Below are 14,931 nucleotides of genomic sequence, written 5' to 3' on the forward strand. Positions count from 1 at the left end.
AAGCAGTATTTAAACATAATGATATTCCCCAGGATTCAATAAAATCTGTGTAGGCTCTATGTACCCATGTACATGGCCATGATTCACCTTTGAAGTGCACCTGCCAAGGGAGATCATAGTAACATGGATATTGAATCCCTGTTGGTAGTAGTGTAGAGGATGTGCCGTGGTTGTAGATTGTCCAGGGAATTCCTGGACAGATGATATGTACAGGATAAGAATCCCTATAATGTACCCTGCTAGTGTAGAAATATGTGTGAATTTTAATATATTTTTTATTTTTTTTAATGCCCATTTGTGTAGATCACAGCACAGCAGTGCTGAGCTGCACTTAAACATACACAGCTGACACCTGCCAGACATCTAAAAACAGAAACTCAATGTAGTTAATTATTTTGCTTTCTTTTAATGCCAGTTTGTGTGCTGTGGTGCAGAGTGCAGCAGTGCCAAGCTGCACTTACACATGTACAGGTGACATCTGAAAGACATCTAAAAATAGAAACCGGATGCAATTAATTATGTGTTTTTGCCTATGTGTTTTTATTTTATTTTTTTGAATGGCTGTTTGTGCAGTGAGGTGCTTAGCAAAGCTAACAGGTTGCTTAGAAGTATATGTGAAGCCATACTGGTTTTATCACTGCCCAAGTAGCTAAATAGGTACAGACATGGCCTAAAATGTAGTAGGTTCTGGGTTTGAGTCCTCAACGCTCATACTTTTTTACATTTATTGTTGTGGAAATGTGTGAGGTGACCTAAGGGGTGGTTTAATGCAAAAACAAAAGTGTTACATTTGGAAAAGCTGCATAATGCTAAGCACTCCTTAAACATGGTCAACAACTATTCCTGTTTGCCCATTACTATGTTCCACTAAAACATGGTTGTATGAGTTTACGTAATACTCAGCTCCACTAAGCTGGTTTGCGCAATGTTAAGCAACATGGCATTTTTGAATGTTACACTATGATGTCTAAGGGTAGGAAAGCAGCCTATATTAAGGCCACTAGGTGGAAATTTACAGCATTCATTGGAGTCCATAGTAAACTGTCAATATGCCAGGCAGTGCTGGTGAGATAGTATGCTTTCAGGCACAGAGGTAGAGTGTGCAGGAGTCCAGAGTGTTTCTTAGACCCCTGGTCCAGAACTACAAACCCCAGCTGTTGTAGGGTGGTTTCCAGGGCTCAGAATATAAAGCTGAAGCCTGAAATCGGTTTGCCTGGGATCTTACTAGTGCTACAGGTATCCCCCACACTGGTGAGCAGTGTCATCATCCCTATGATGACCTGAAGCAAAGGGTGAGAGGAACCATGGATACATGGGTCCAACAGGCAAGGGCTGGGCATGTCCCACAGATACATAAGTATGTTTGTTACTACTTAACTAAAATACAAGCTGCATTCATGCAAAACTGGTATGCATAATGGTTTGCTTCTCTTCCAACAGCTGCAGCTGAATGGGCTCGCAATGTCCAGTCTCACACGGGGCACCTAACCAGGATGCACCATGAGTGTGATAAGTATGGATATTTTCTGATAACTGTAGTGCAAAAAACTATAAATAATACCAATAACAATAAGCAATAAGGTTTAAAGCAGGATCGTGGTTTGATAAGTAATGTATGCAAATAACTGCAGCAGGGCGGTATTCACTGCACGTGTGTTCTAATATGACTGCAGTCAACTGTACAAATGAAATTAATAAAGAATGCAGAAGTAACTGCCTGATAAATTATTGCACAACCCAGAGTATGGTTCAGGCTGTCTTCAGACCACTTTCACTCAAATAATGCTCTTTGTTCCTCCCACTCCAGGAACAAAGTATATATGTAGGGTAGCCCATGTTCTGGGCAGATATCATATATATAATTCACAGATGCTAAGGAGCAATAACAATAAAGTGTAAATCAGTATTTTGGTTTGATAAGGTATGTGTGAAAATAACTGCAGTATGACTGTATTCACTGCATGTGTTCTAATGTGACTCCAGTCAACTGTAAAAATGAAATTAATAAAAAATGCAAAAGTAATTGCCTGATAAATGTATTGGACAACCCACAGTATAGCTCAGAGCTATCTTCAGGCCACTGTCAGTCAAATAATGCTCTATATTCCTCCCACTCAAGGAACAAAGTACATGGGTAAAGTGCCCCACATTCTGGACAGATATGTCTATAATTCACAGATTCTAAGGAACAATAACAATAAAGTGTAAAGCAGGACTGTGCTTTGATATGTAATGTGTTCAAATAACTGCAGTAGAGCTATATTTATTGCATGTGTGTTGTAATATCACTGCAGTCAATTGTCACATTAAGTGCACATGTCTTCTGGAGTCACAGCTTTTGGGTTTGACTCCCATGCCAGCCACCTAAGACATGAACGGCTGTCTAGTCTACTTTACGCACACAAACATACCTCTCAACTGTCATGATTTTTTGTAATGTAATGACAACTGCCCAATCTGTTTGGTCCTTGATTAGTAGATAAATGATTACCTGGAATGCAATGCATTTGTAAATCCATTTACAGAACACCTTGATAGTAATGTACAAAGAGACGATTTGAAACAGCCCCATGTAATTGTGTATCTGCATTTTTAGTGCTTGGCCCATACTGCCCATGCTAACAGCTTGAGTGGTATGTACATACAATATCATCTATAGAGGAATTGGAGTCACTGTACTCACAACTCACCTGCATACCTGTAGAAGTATGTATTAGTAGCCTGTATAGTAATATAATTTGCAAATTCACTAATGGTATGTTTTTCTCTCTTTCCCCACCCCTTATCTTCTTTAATTTATTAATGTTTATTATTATGATTTAATATTAATATATTCTGTTAAACTAACCGTTATGTTGGCCATACGGATTATTTCATACTGGTTTGCTGTTAACATACTTATTGCTATGTTATTTATTGTTGTGTTCCACATAATATACTTTAATATGTATTTGGATTAATCAATATTATGTTCCATTATGTTAATGCTAGAATTGGTTTGGTTATTGCTAAACGTAACTTATCTTTATATCTAATTTACTACAGCACGACAAGATAGGCCATTTCAAGGTGATCCACCTATCTTGGCTCCTCCGGCTGTGGCACTGGGGTCCAGCAGATCTGGGCCACAGCCTGGTGGTGCCACCTCTGCTGCCCCTGCACTAGCTGTGACATCAGGTAGGTCTGCCCCATGGGGCAGCACTGGACCCCCCTCTGGGAGCGGTGATGGAGGGGGTGATTTTGTCACCCATGATGAATTACCAGGATTGGCATACGGGATATTCTTCTGAACTTTCAGACATTGCCTGTGCCAGATGGAGGGCATGCTCACCACCCTGGTGGGACGGCCTCACCCCGGATCCCAGTCTCCAACACTGCCACTACAGGGTCAGAGAAGGAGCAGTGATGACAGTCCTATAGGTGGGGACTTGAGTTGCACTGCTATCTTGTGGAGACACCTGAGACTGGGGTTTCAGAACACCCTCCCCATCCAACGTGTTCACCCCATCTTGTTTCACACACCAACCTTGTCTGCTGTCTTGTCTGTCTGTCTGTCTGTCTGTCTGCAAAAGCTTCCTCACCTTCCCAGCTTAGTTCCCCCACACATACCTATGCTCTTCCCCAACATTCCACTCTCACCTTACAAAAAAAAATGGCACCTGTCCCCAAAAAATATTGTCCCATACATAGCTCTCCATTTTGTACGTGTCCACCAGGCACACGTAATTTGTTCAAATTGGCTTGAAAATACAGTTATGCTGTCCTCACCCCCTCTCTCTGGGTGTGGCAGTCTAAATTTATCTACAAATTTTGTCAAAGTGCACAGTTGTTGATGTACAAGAAATGGATAGCTATGGCTCTTTTCTACACCCTTCCTGCACATATCTACCTGTCTTTCTCTATGTTTTCTCTCTCTGCTTCACTTCATATCACCACTATTCTATATCCCCATTTTTTTTTTCTTTAAATAGTTTTTGCATGAAGCTGCACAATGCATCGCTTAGCTCAGCTAAATGGAGCTATGTTGATATATGTGTTTTAAATGATAATAAACATGTACAAAATGTACACCTGTCCACTATTTCAAACCCAAGACCATCACGCCTGCAGACCACTATTTTAACCTGCCACTCCACACAGCTGTTAATTAAAACAGGTGTTGTAAGCAAAACATAGTAACTGCAAGTTACCATCATTAAGCGTGTGTAAGCAGAGCTGCACATCGTGCTGCATCATGCAAACTTACTGAAACAGTAATGGAAAACTAGGAGTTTAACTTGGAGTCTGGTACAGGACTGCACCACTAGAAAGCCAGACACAGAATAATGGATATAAGTGAGGTCTCTAATAGCAGGTAAATGTGCACTTTTATTAGCAACATGTAGAAATACACCTGCTAAAACATTAATGACAAAATACATGTTCAGCTGAGACTCTGACGGAGAAATGCATCCCTATAAAACCAGGCACATAATAATGAATGTAATGGAGGTATGTCAGCCTGTATGTGTGCACTTATATCTTCACAAATACACATGCTGTAACAGTGACTCAGTAGCTGAGTCTGTTAAATGCTTTACAAACTTTAATTTTTGCCACATATGGTCCTGGGTTCAAATTCAGTGGTGTGTAACATTTAAATTACATTATTGTGAAGCCATCAATGAATGAAAGAGTCATGCACTCTTTATCCACATAATGTATTTCAAATGCAATGTCTGCTTTTCTGTGATGGAAGTCAAAGACCTGCAGATAGGAACACACTTGACATATCCTTATAGCAACAATATAAAGTGCATGATGCATTAATATGCATTCACAGAAGATTTTGACTTAGGTAATGCAAATGAAGCTCACTTATATCAGAATGTAGCACACAATCATTTCATAATGATATTATAGAGTAGCACAGCTGCACAACTAACATACACATATGGAGGTCCTCATAGTAACAAGGACTGCCAGCACACATGTTCCGTATGACTACCATAATGTAACACATAGCCCGGCAGTTGCTCAAATGGTTGATATAATGGTATATTTACCCCCTACATTGCTCAAGGATACAACAAACCTGTTGCCTAGTACTCTGTTAATGATACTGTTGGCTAACATACTTACCTCAAACACATGTATTAATTTGCAGTGGAATGGGTACCCTCAATCTGGCTTTGCCTCTACAACAAAGCTGCCACAGCTCCCACAGTTACTCTTACAGATTGTTGTTCTCCAAAGTGTTCACACTCTCTGCCTATGCTTATTGCCTGCAGCATTAGCTGAATCCTGTAGCACACACATCTGTATGTAAAAGTAACTGCTACAGACATACTGTCTGCAATGATGTAGTATCTTGACCCCAGTAATCTCTAGCACAACATATCAGAAAGGGCTTCTGATCTACATGAAGGCCTTATATCTTGTTCAGTGGTTGCATGTCATTGGTTGATTATGCTGCAAATCACCTGTGTTGACTACAATTAGCATTTCAGAACCACAGATTGGTTTAAAACCAATCACCTGGTAATGAGAACCATGTTAAAAAGGCAAACAGCTGACTAGGGGAATCATTTTGGATGAGACTTTCTTCACACAGTAAATGCATTGCCAAAAACTTTATATATCTGCACATATAAACAGAGAAGTATTGTACTCCATCAGGTATGTAACCTTTTTGTTTACAACATGATGCTTATGTATGGATATACTTAGGGGGAATGGGGATTACAGCATTAAACCCTTCTTCGAACTGTAATGATGACATGTCATTGATCTCCAGATTTGTTACACCTACAGTGGATGTACAGTACATCAAGGGTGGACTGTTTTTTGTCGATGTGACATACTGGTCTCATGGGAATGTCTCTTTATAGTGGTTGCAATAGCACACTGCTATTTGTTTGACACTGTTAGTTTGACATATTATCGGTGGAAGTTACCCCTAGGGGCCACACTATGATGGACTCCTCTATTGGGTGTGTGATCATACAGCAATATCTGTCATGGGACAAACAGGACTAGCTGGCAATTGCTAGTATCTTAGTTGTAGCCACACACTTAGTATGTTTGCACACTGTGGAATATGACATGTGTGATCAAGCAGTGGATACTGCTTGCCATTCTGCTCTTGTATCACTGCAGAGTGTGCTTCATGTATGTGATCCTGACATGTGTTCCCATTTTTCTGTCTTTCAGGAAACAAGTATGCAAGATGCCCTACCCCTTTTATGGATGCCGAGAACAATATAATCCTGGAAGGCCTCTGTCAACACCATGAACTCTTACTGTCCAGGCGGAGGTAAAACAGGAAAAAGGAGGCAGCGTTGTGGGCTGACCTTGTCTATGATGTTAATGCCATAGCCAGACATATGAGCAGGTTTGACACCATGTGACAGATATGATAAATGTTGCATGCTGAAGAGCAGCAGATGTGATCAGGGATCATGGTGTCACCAGTGGAGGGCCTGTAGCAGAACAACTACTCTCAGCCACTGAGGAATTCCTGATGAACCTAGGAAGACGCAACAGCTCCCAGGCATCCATCACACCATATATCATGGATGTGGGTGCCACAGTTTCCATGCCAGAGGAGCATCCAGGCAAGCTTAGTTTGACCAGCATTGGAATAATGTAGCATTCAGTGTGTCAGGGTGTACATACTTTTACGTTGGTATCAGATATTTGTTTTTGGGAGGGAGGAGTTTAACTGCAGTTTGAATCTCATGCTCAGATTTTGACCAACATAACAGTTAACAAAGTAGCTACTGTAAAAGTGAGATATATAGACATATTACCATGTTATAGTGCAACATGCAGTTGTGTTTACTTTACCTTTCCCTCAACTTTTCACAGGTCCCTCAGGAATCTGACAAGGCTGTGGTCCTGCTCCTGGTAAGCACAACATTGTTTTGTTACAGATGTAGATTTACTGTAATGTATTCTCTAAAGTGTCATCCTAGGCCTGCTGGTTGGATTGCTGCAGTGTCAGCATGATTGCCACCTGCACGGATATTTTCTGACTGTACACACTTTAGAGTCATACCTATGCCTTGTAGGTGTAACCACACTGATAGATGTGACAGTATTGTCAAAACATTACAGATTGCCATATGTGTCAAGTGTGCTGAGTCTTCACAAATGTCACCAGTGTACCTCATTGTTGTTGATGAAAATGCTATTTAAAGAGCTTTTATTTACAAGTAAATGCAGATGTTTGTGGGAAAAGTAATGTTCTCATGTCCTAATATATGAAGTTGGGGGTTAAACAGGTCTGTAATAGTGAGAACAGTGTATACAGCTTTACATATATTGCAACATAGTACTGCAGAGCATAATAGTGCAGGTATTAATGTACTGCTTTTCCCTTTTTTATCACAGGTGACTGGGGGGGGTCCCTGTCCCCTACACAACCCGATGTCAGTGTATCTTCAGACTCTGATGATGATGATGGTGGCCAAAGTGAGGCACAGGTGGGGGTTTCAGGGGCTGAATCTTTCCCAAAGGTTTACATCCCTTTTCTGCCCTCATTATCATCGCACAAGGTCATTATGCGTACACATACCCAGTCCCCAGAGGCCACAGATATTGGACAGTCAGAAGGTGAGGACATTGAACAGAAAAGTTTTGCAACTATGTTTGCAGTGAGTGTTGACACTAGCCATAGCCAAAGAGCTAGTGAGGCTCCACACAGGCGGATTGATAGGGGTGCTCGTAGGAGGCCTGCTCTCCTTCCACCACCTGTTGCAGGTGTGTCATCATGGGCAACTCTGCATATGTTTCAGGCCATCATGGAGGCACAGGCATGCTCAAAAGGAACTCCAGATGAATGCTCAGGGTTATGGATGTAGCACAGTCTGACATTCATGGCTGCCTCCACCACATTGCTGATACTCTGGATCAGTTCACTGATGCAGTGGAAAGATACTGGTCTGAGACAGATTGCAGAATATCTGTTTTGGAATGCACATTGTCTGTGATGGAACATCTGGTTGGAGTTGAGCACTGGACTTGTGGAAGTAGGTCAGAAACTCCATCTGCTGAGAGTCCATGTGGCCGTGGACAGTCATACTCCTATAATGGCAGTACATCCAGTGTGGGCTCATGATCCTGGGCATTCCCGTAGAGGATGCAGTCCCAGCAGACAGCAGTCACCATCAGATACTAGCACTGATTCTGACCTTGGGCACAAAGATGCCAGTGCAACTCTTGGGATGGAGATGGTGAACTATCAGCTCTGCCATGCACAATTTAAGGCTGTCCAACATACACACATGTCGGGCTAGCACTGAGCTTGACTGTTCATGCACACATTCACACACCACTGTCAGAATCAGGTCACCTACAGTCACGCACAGCACATTTCCATGGCCCATCTTGGCTGCTTCCCTTCTTGACTCACACATATGCTTTCAACATATTGGGTCAGCCTAGGCAGCCTGCACCCCCACACAACACACTGTGCAAGTGATGATACCTGTGGCACATGCCTATCATCCTCGTCATCAATGCAGGGAAATGAAGCTATGTGTTTGATACACAGGGTGACTATATAAATTAATATCTAATTGTGTAATCCATTGTTACCTTTGCCATGTCACTTGCACTGGTCATTGACAGATACTGTATGCTGACATTTCTAATGAGTAAGCCACATTATTTTGTGTACCTTACATTTGATGATGTTGTAATGGCTGTATACTTACACAATGAAATGTGCATCATGGACCTGTTTATGGATCAGTTTCAGGAGTCTGTGGGGGACATCTATGGATACACAATGGCAATAAACCCATAAATGTCATAGTACAAGATGGAATGTCAGCACATAAGAAATATGTCTTCAGAAAGGTACAGCACTATAGGTGCATGTCTCCACAGGTTCATATGTGTAAACAGGCTAAACAGGACAATGGCATCATTCAGCCTACTCATGCATCCCTAATCTCTGAAAACGTCTGATATCCTTGATAAGTATCACCAGGGTTTTGGGACTTAACACATCTATAAGCTGTGCTGGTGGAGATGACCCATATACAGATTTCCTGTGTCCATTACAGACATTTGTCCTACACCAGTTATGATTGTCTTGCTCTGCAGCCCATTGTGTAACTTGCATATGATGTGCATTACAGCAGACATGTGCTTCACATGCATGGGGAGTCTGTTACTTATAGGGTGTAGTGTCTGGGTTACATACCTGTCTCTCCAGCATGTATTATTTATACCACAGTGAAGGTGTAGGTGTGTAGAACAGGTAATACATGTGTTAGTCCTGTCGTGGATAAGTGGGATCTGACAGCTCCCTATGTGGCAGCCATTCACATCGCATCCAAAGCATGTAGGAGAGGGACTGCACATGTATGGCCTTGACACGGTCTGCATAGGACATGTTATCTACAATAGGTATTGGTTTACCATAAAACCTGTGTGGCTGCTACAGTTGAAAAAATATGCCTGTGTGGTGACATAGCAAAGGTGTCATTGCACTCAATGATAGGTGTGATGACTGCTAAATACAGTATAACAATGACAGTCTGGGATTTACATGCCAAACCTTTCTGTATAGGTTGTACAAAATTGAATGGATACCCACATCTTACTGACCAGTGAAAGGCAAAGTCTACATCACTCTCTGTATCTATAAGTCCCTGAGTAATGGTTCAGCTGTGTGTGATGTGTGGACACTACTATATTTTCCAGGGGTGGATGACTTCCAAAAGGATAGTATTGTGCAGTCCTTGGCATTTACTATTTATCAGTGGCTCTGACAACAACTGAATGTGTGTCTCAGGCCATCCTGGCTAACTGTTGGTTTTGGTTGGGCTTCAGTGACAGCTCCTAATTTGCAATTACCTGTTAATGTAGTCAGTCAGAGGTCACTGACAGTGGTCGTGACTGTAGAGAAGGGAATGGCTAGAAGAGGTACTCCATTAATGATGTCTGAGGGAAGTCCACTGGTGACTGGTGTCAATGTAGTGTTGGACTACTTAAAATGCTATCTTCCCAGATTATGGCTATCAGATACATGGCTATCCATCAGCTGACATACTATTGTGTAAATAACCTACACAGTTCTCAGCAAGCCCTGATGGCCTAATATTGTTAAACACCTTGTCAGGCCATGATAGGTGTACTGAGTCATATTCCCTTCATCCATTGCATAAACACTCAATGAGGTCCACTGGTTAGGGCAGGTAGGCATGATCTGCCCCTGAGTAAAACAAACTGTGTTTGGTCCAGTGTCAGTAAGTGTATAACATTGTTACTGATCGTTTCCATAGTAACTCCTTTCATGGCTTTACATGTCACACAACTGAGAAATCTGGGACACTGCTTGGCACTGCATGCTAGTTGTCCTCTGTGCAACTAAGTATTGCAGTTACTTCCATCATGCTCCAAGAAAAGAGTAATCCAAGGTGTCTGTATAGAGCAGAGACAAACAATGGAGGGAAGGGTAATATGTATACCCTGTGAAGGTAAGGCAGGCTTTACACAGGTATTCTGCAGTTGGACACTACTCATGAAGTGTGTACTGAAAGGACACAATTACCTTGTGAAAAATGCGGAAAGCACGGGAGTCCCCTAAATTGATGGTGCCTGGCTATTACTAATGCTGGTCTCACCACAACCACTGTCTTCCGGGATACCATGTTCCAATAGTTTTTCTGTTATCAGACGCAAACCATTACTAAGAGTCTCATGATGAGAAGCAGGACACAGCCCACATAGTTATCCCACATCAAGAAAGGTTCTGTAGGCTTCAAATACCCTTCTCCAGGTAGATGCCTTGATTAGCAACCTGAACAGTCATTTGGCTTTTGCATGTATTATACCTTCTGTTCCAAGATTGGTGGTATGTCACTAGGGAACTGAGTAGATGGTGATTAGGAGCACAGCTGCAGTGTCACAATGTAATATGCAATGTCCAGTGACATAGATGTCAGAGCTTGCTGAAACAAACAGCACAGCGGCAGTGATCCATGTTAGGTGACAAAGTCACAGCAATTCATGCATCCTGCCATTTAACAGCTTAATGGTGGATATCTGCATGACATGGCTCTGAGGTCTACTGCAGAGGACTGACCACCTTTTATCAAAGTGTGTCCACCTGTACTAGGTATGTCATACTGTACAGTTATATAACCAGAACACATGTCTGTGTTCCCACATCATGTCACACAACAACCAGTTTGCCGTCTGATTGCTTGACATGTATGCTTGCAAGGCCAACATAATGTTAGCAAAGTTAAACAAGCCCTCTGTGCATGCATGGACATCTACATTATCACTGCAAGGAGTGCCTACAAACACTGTGTTTCAGGCTGAATTAAACAAAAATGCCAGGTAAATCCACAACTAGCCAAGGGAATATGAAATGAAATAGTAGCAGTGTTCTAAACGCAGGTTTATTTCTTTCTCAACCAACAACATTTTATACTGTCCAGTAGCTTCATCAGAGAAACTGACAGTAGCCAAACATTTAAAACTAAAAGTAGCGTGATGCGTTACAACACGTCACTGAAATTCACACAGAACCATTCTCATACAATAGCTTTGTTGTGTGTATATAACAATAAGTTGCATGTAAAACCAAAAACATGTCAGCATTATTATGTTTAAAAGTAAAAACAATTCATTCTACAAGTCTATACATTTAGAATAAAATTCATTGCGAATGTAATATGGTGTGTTATACTTCGTTAGTTCTACTGTTTCCCAATTTCAAACAGGGTTTGAAGGGTTGGTATACGAGTTCATACGAATTATCAATCATCTTAACAAAACTTATACATTCTATGTTAAAAAGTGTTTTATATAAAAGGTAAATAAATGCTGATAAAAAGTAATAAAACCATATTATGTCAAAAAATAGATATTATACCTAGTCAAGTATAAATTTTTAAAATTATTATGTCTACTATAATTGTAAACATGGTAAAATTGTAAAAATGAAAACTGCAACATTACTTGCATACTGAAACTAAGGAGTACCTTGAGGTAAAATTTCCTAATTAATGAATACACAGGTTATAAAATTAATTAAAGAACACAATGTTTTAAATGTTAACCATGTTTACAATTATAGTAGACATAATAATTTTAAACATTTATACTTGACTAGGTATAATATCTATTTTTGACATAATATGGTTTTATTACTTTTTATCAGCATTTATTTACCTTTTATATAAAACACTTTTCAACATAGAATGTATAAGTTTTGTTAAGATGATTGATAATTCGTATGAACTCGTATACCAACCCTTCAAACCCTGTTTGAAATTGGGAAACAGTAGAACTAACGAAGTATAACACACCATATTACATTCGCAATGAATTTTATTCTAAATGTATAGACTTGTAGAATGAATTGTTTTCTCTTTTAAACATAATACTGTTGACATGTTTTTGGTTTTACATGCAACTTATTGTTATATACACACAACAAAGCTATTGTATGAGAATGGTTCTGTGTGAATTTCAGTGACGTGTTGTAACATACCTACGTCACTTTTAGTTTTAAATGTTTGGCGCCTGTCAGTTTCTCTGATGAAGCTACTGTCGGACAGTAGCGAAAACGTATGTTGTTGGTTGAGAAAGAAATAAACCTGCGTTTAGAACACTGCTACTATTTCATTTCGTATTCCCTTGGCTAGTTGTGGATTTACCTGGCATTTTTGTTTAATTCTACTTGCTTCTTAATTTACTGGTTTGTCGACTGTGTTTCAGGCTGTCAACACCAAGGGTGTGGCAGCATGACCCTAACTTTGCTGGACTTGCACAGTGTCACATTTGAAGGTATAGTATTGTGACCAAGCCTAATAACAGGAGTATGATTAATCCAAGGGCCACATGGCTGGCAAAGCACACTGTCAGGTGCTGTGTTACCTTATGGAACCTACATAGAGGTGACATGTTATATTTCAACATCTGTCATGACACTACCTTACTCTGACATTCTGTGATGTACGCACAAGTAAGACTGTATTGCTAATGGCACTATCAATGATTGCTGATGACAAGTGGAAGTGTCCCCACCCATCTACTCCTATGCCATGCAAACACAATATGTGACAGGTGTGACTGTATTTCAAACCTTGATTTCATGGTGTCTCAAACAACAGTCAGTACATATGGCAATGAGGATTTTGTCAACATGCACAGCTCACCTCCTGCCCCACCCACACCCACATCACCCACACCTGCATGTGTGGAGCTCCTTAACAGACACATTCCCAAACAACAGACACCTCAGAAAACCATATGCTCAGTACACATAATTGTACCTCTGGAGAGCACTGTACACATAATAGTTCATGCACCAGTTCCTCACCGGTCAAACACCTGAGGCAAACTACAAAATCAAACATATTATTCATAGGTGATTACATCGTGAGACACATTGATGTCCATGTCACCAGACTACGTATGGGAAAGGTCATAGTTAGCTGTCTGTGGGTTGACATGCTATGACATACCACACATTTCTGCAACTCAAGGAATATCAGGTAACATAATGATGACATCATAGCTCCTGGAGGTGTGCACAATTAGGAACATATGTCTCTGGACTGTATGCAGACACATAACTGAGCTTAGACACTCTGTATCTCTTGTGGGTATGCCCATAGCTTTCAGCTGCATTTGACCCTCACCTTGGATGATGGCTCAATACACAGAAAATGATGGACATTAATAATTACCTTAGCATTTGGTGTCACTGCAAGGGGATCCACTACATGTCCCCCTGGGATGACTTCTTCAACAGATGTCAATGTTTTGTCAGAGATAGTCTTCATGTCTCAACCCTGGGATGTTGAATACTAGCCAAGGCTGCTGACAACCCCACAGTGCATCTTATAGGCACTGTCTGGAGGGAGAACTTTGTAATGATAATGCCATCTTCGTACATCACAGTTATGCTGCTATACACTGGGAATGGCAACACTAAACCCTACACTGTGGAAGGTGTCCCCACCTTGGAATATGTAGATATTTGTGCAAAGACACCTGGTACAAGGCTGTGGACAGCACCACAGCCATACCAACCTCCACATCCTGCAAAGCAATGCAGGTGTTGTATACATATTCCTTAAGGATAGATACACATCCAGATTTAGTGAAACACTATGATTTTCCAGAGGCACTACATGTGCTAGTCACTGCTGGATGGGCACATAATCAAGCCATTGCCAGCTACAGAACAGCTTTATGAATCCAGACACCCGCTGTGCTTATTTGAATGTACTTGTGTCTATCAAAACATATCAGTACGCCATGGTTTGGAGTGACATTAAATAACCACAGTTAGTCATGCTAAAGCTCACCTGCCCAAAGGTTAGTCCACGTCCTTAACTACAATGCCCTGGACCTGTGGCGTGACATCCCACAAGGAGCACCAATGTAGTTCATCATGTGTTTACCAATATGGGTGACCACTGCACCCCCCACTGTGAGGTCCTTCCTCGTGAGATCTGACCAAAGATCAGTCTCATTAAAACTAAATTTCAGACCTATGCCACCTTGCAGAAAATACAGAAATATACTTCAAAAAAGCAATTTATTACCTCCTATGGGATGGTTTACATAGCTTGACCTCACCTCCCCCCTCAGATGGGACAGGCAAGTATGCAGATCTATACACCTCTGTTTTATGTAAGCAGCAGTACAACTACATAGACTTGGCTGTACATGACAGGAGGAAAATGAACTCTTTGTGGCACAGCAAACCTGTTTGGTGGGCAATTGCCATTAGCAGGCTGTACAGTAAGAGGTGGACATTGCTTTGTAACAGCTGGGATGAGGGTGCCCACCTAAAATGGAGGCACACCCTCCTAAGCTAAAACAAGCACATAGTGTTGTTGTGACATTGTGTAGAAACAGTATGTGACAATTATCCTACCCCACAAAGTAGAAGCACAATGCACAGTGTAG

Source organism: Protopterus annectens, chromosome 16.part0, assembly GCF_019279795.1.
Source record: "Protopterus annectens isolate FY-2018-M chromosome 16.part0, PAN1.0, whole genome shotgun sequence".
Taxonomy (NCBI): domain Eukaryota; kingdom Metazoa; phylum Chordata; order Ceratodontiformes; family Protopteridae; genus Protopterus; species Protopterus annectens.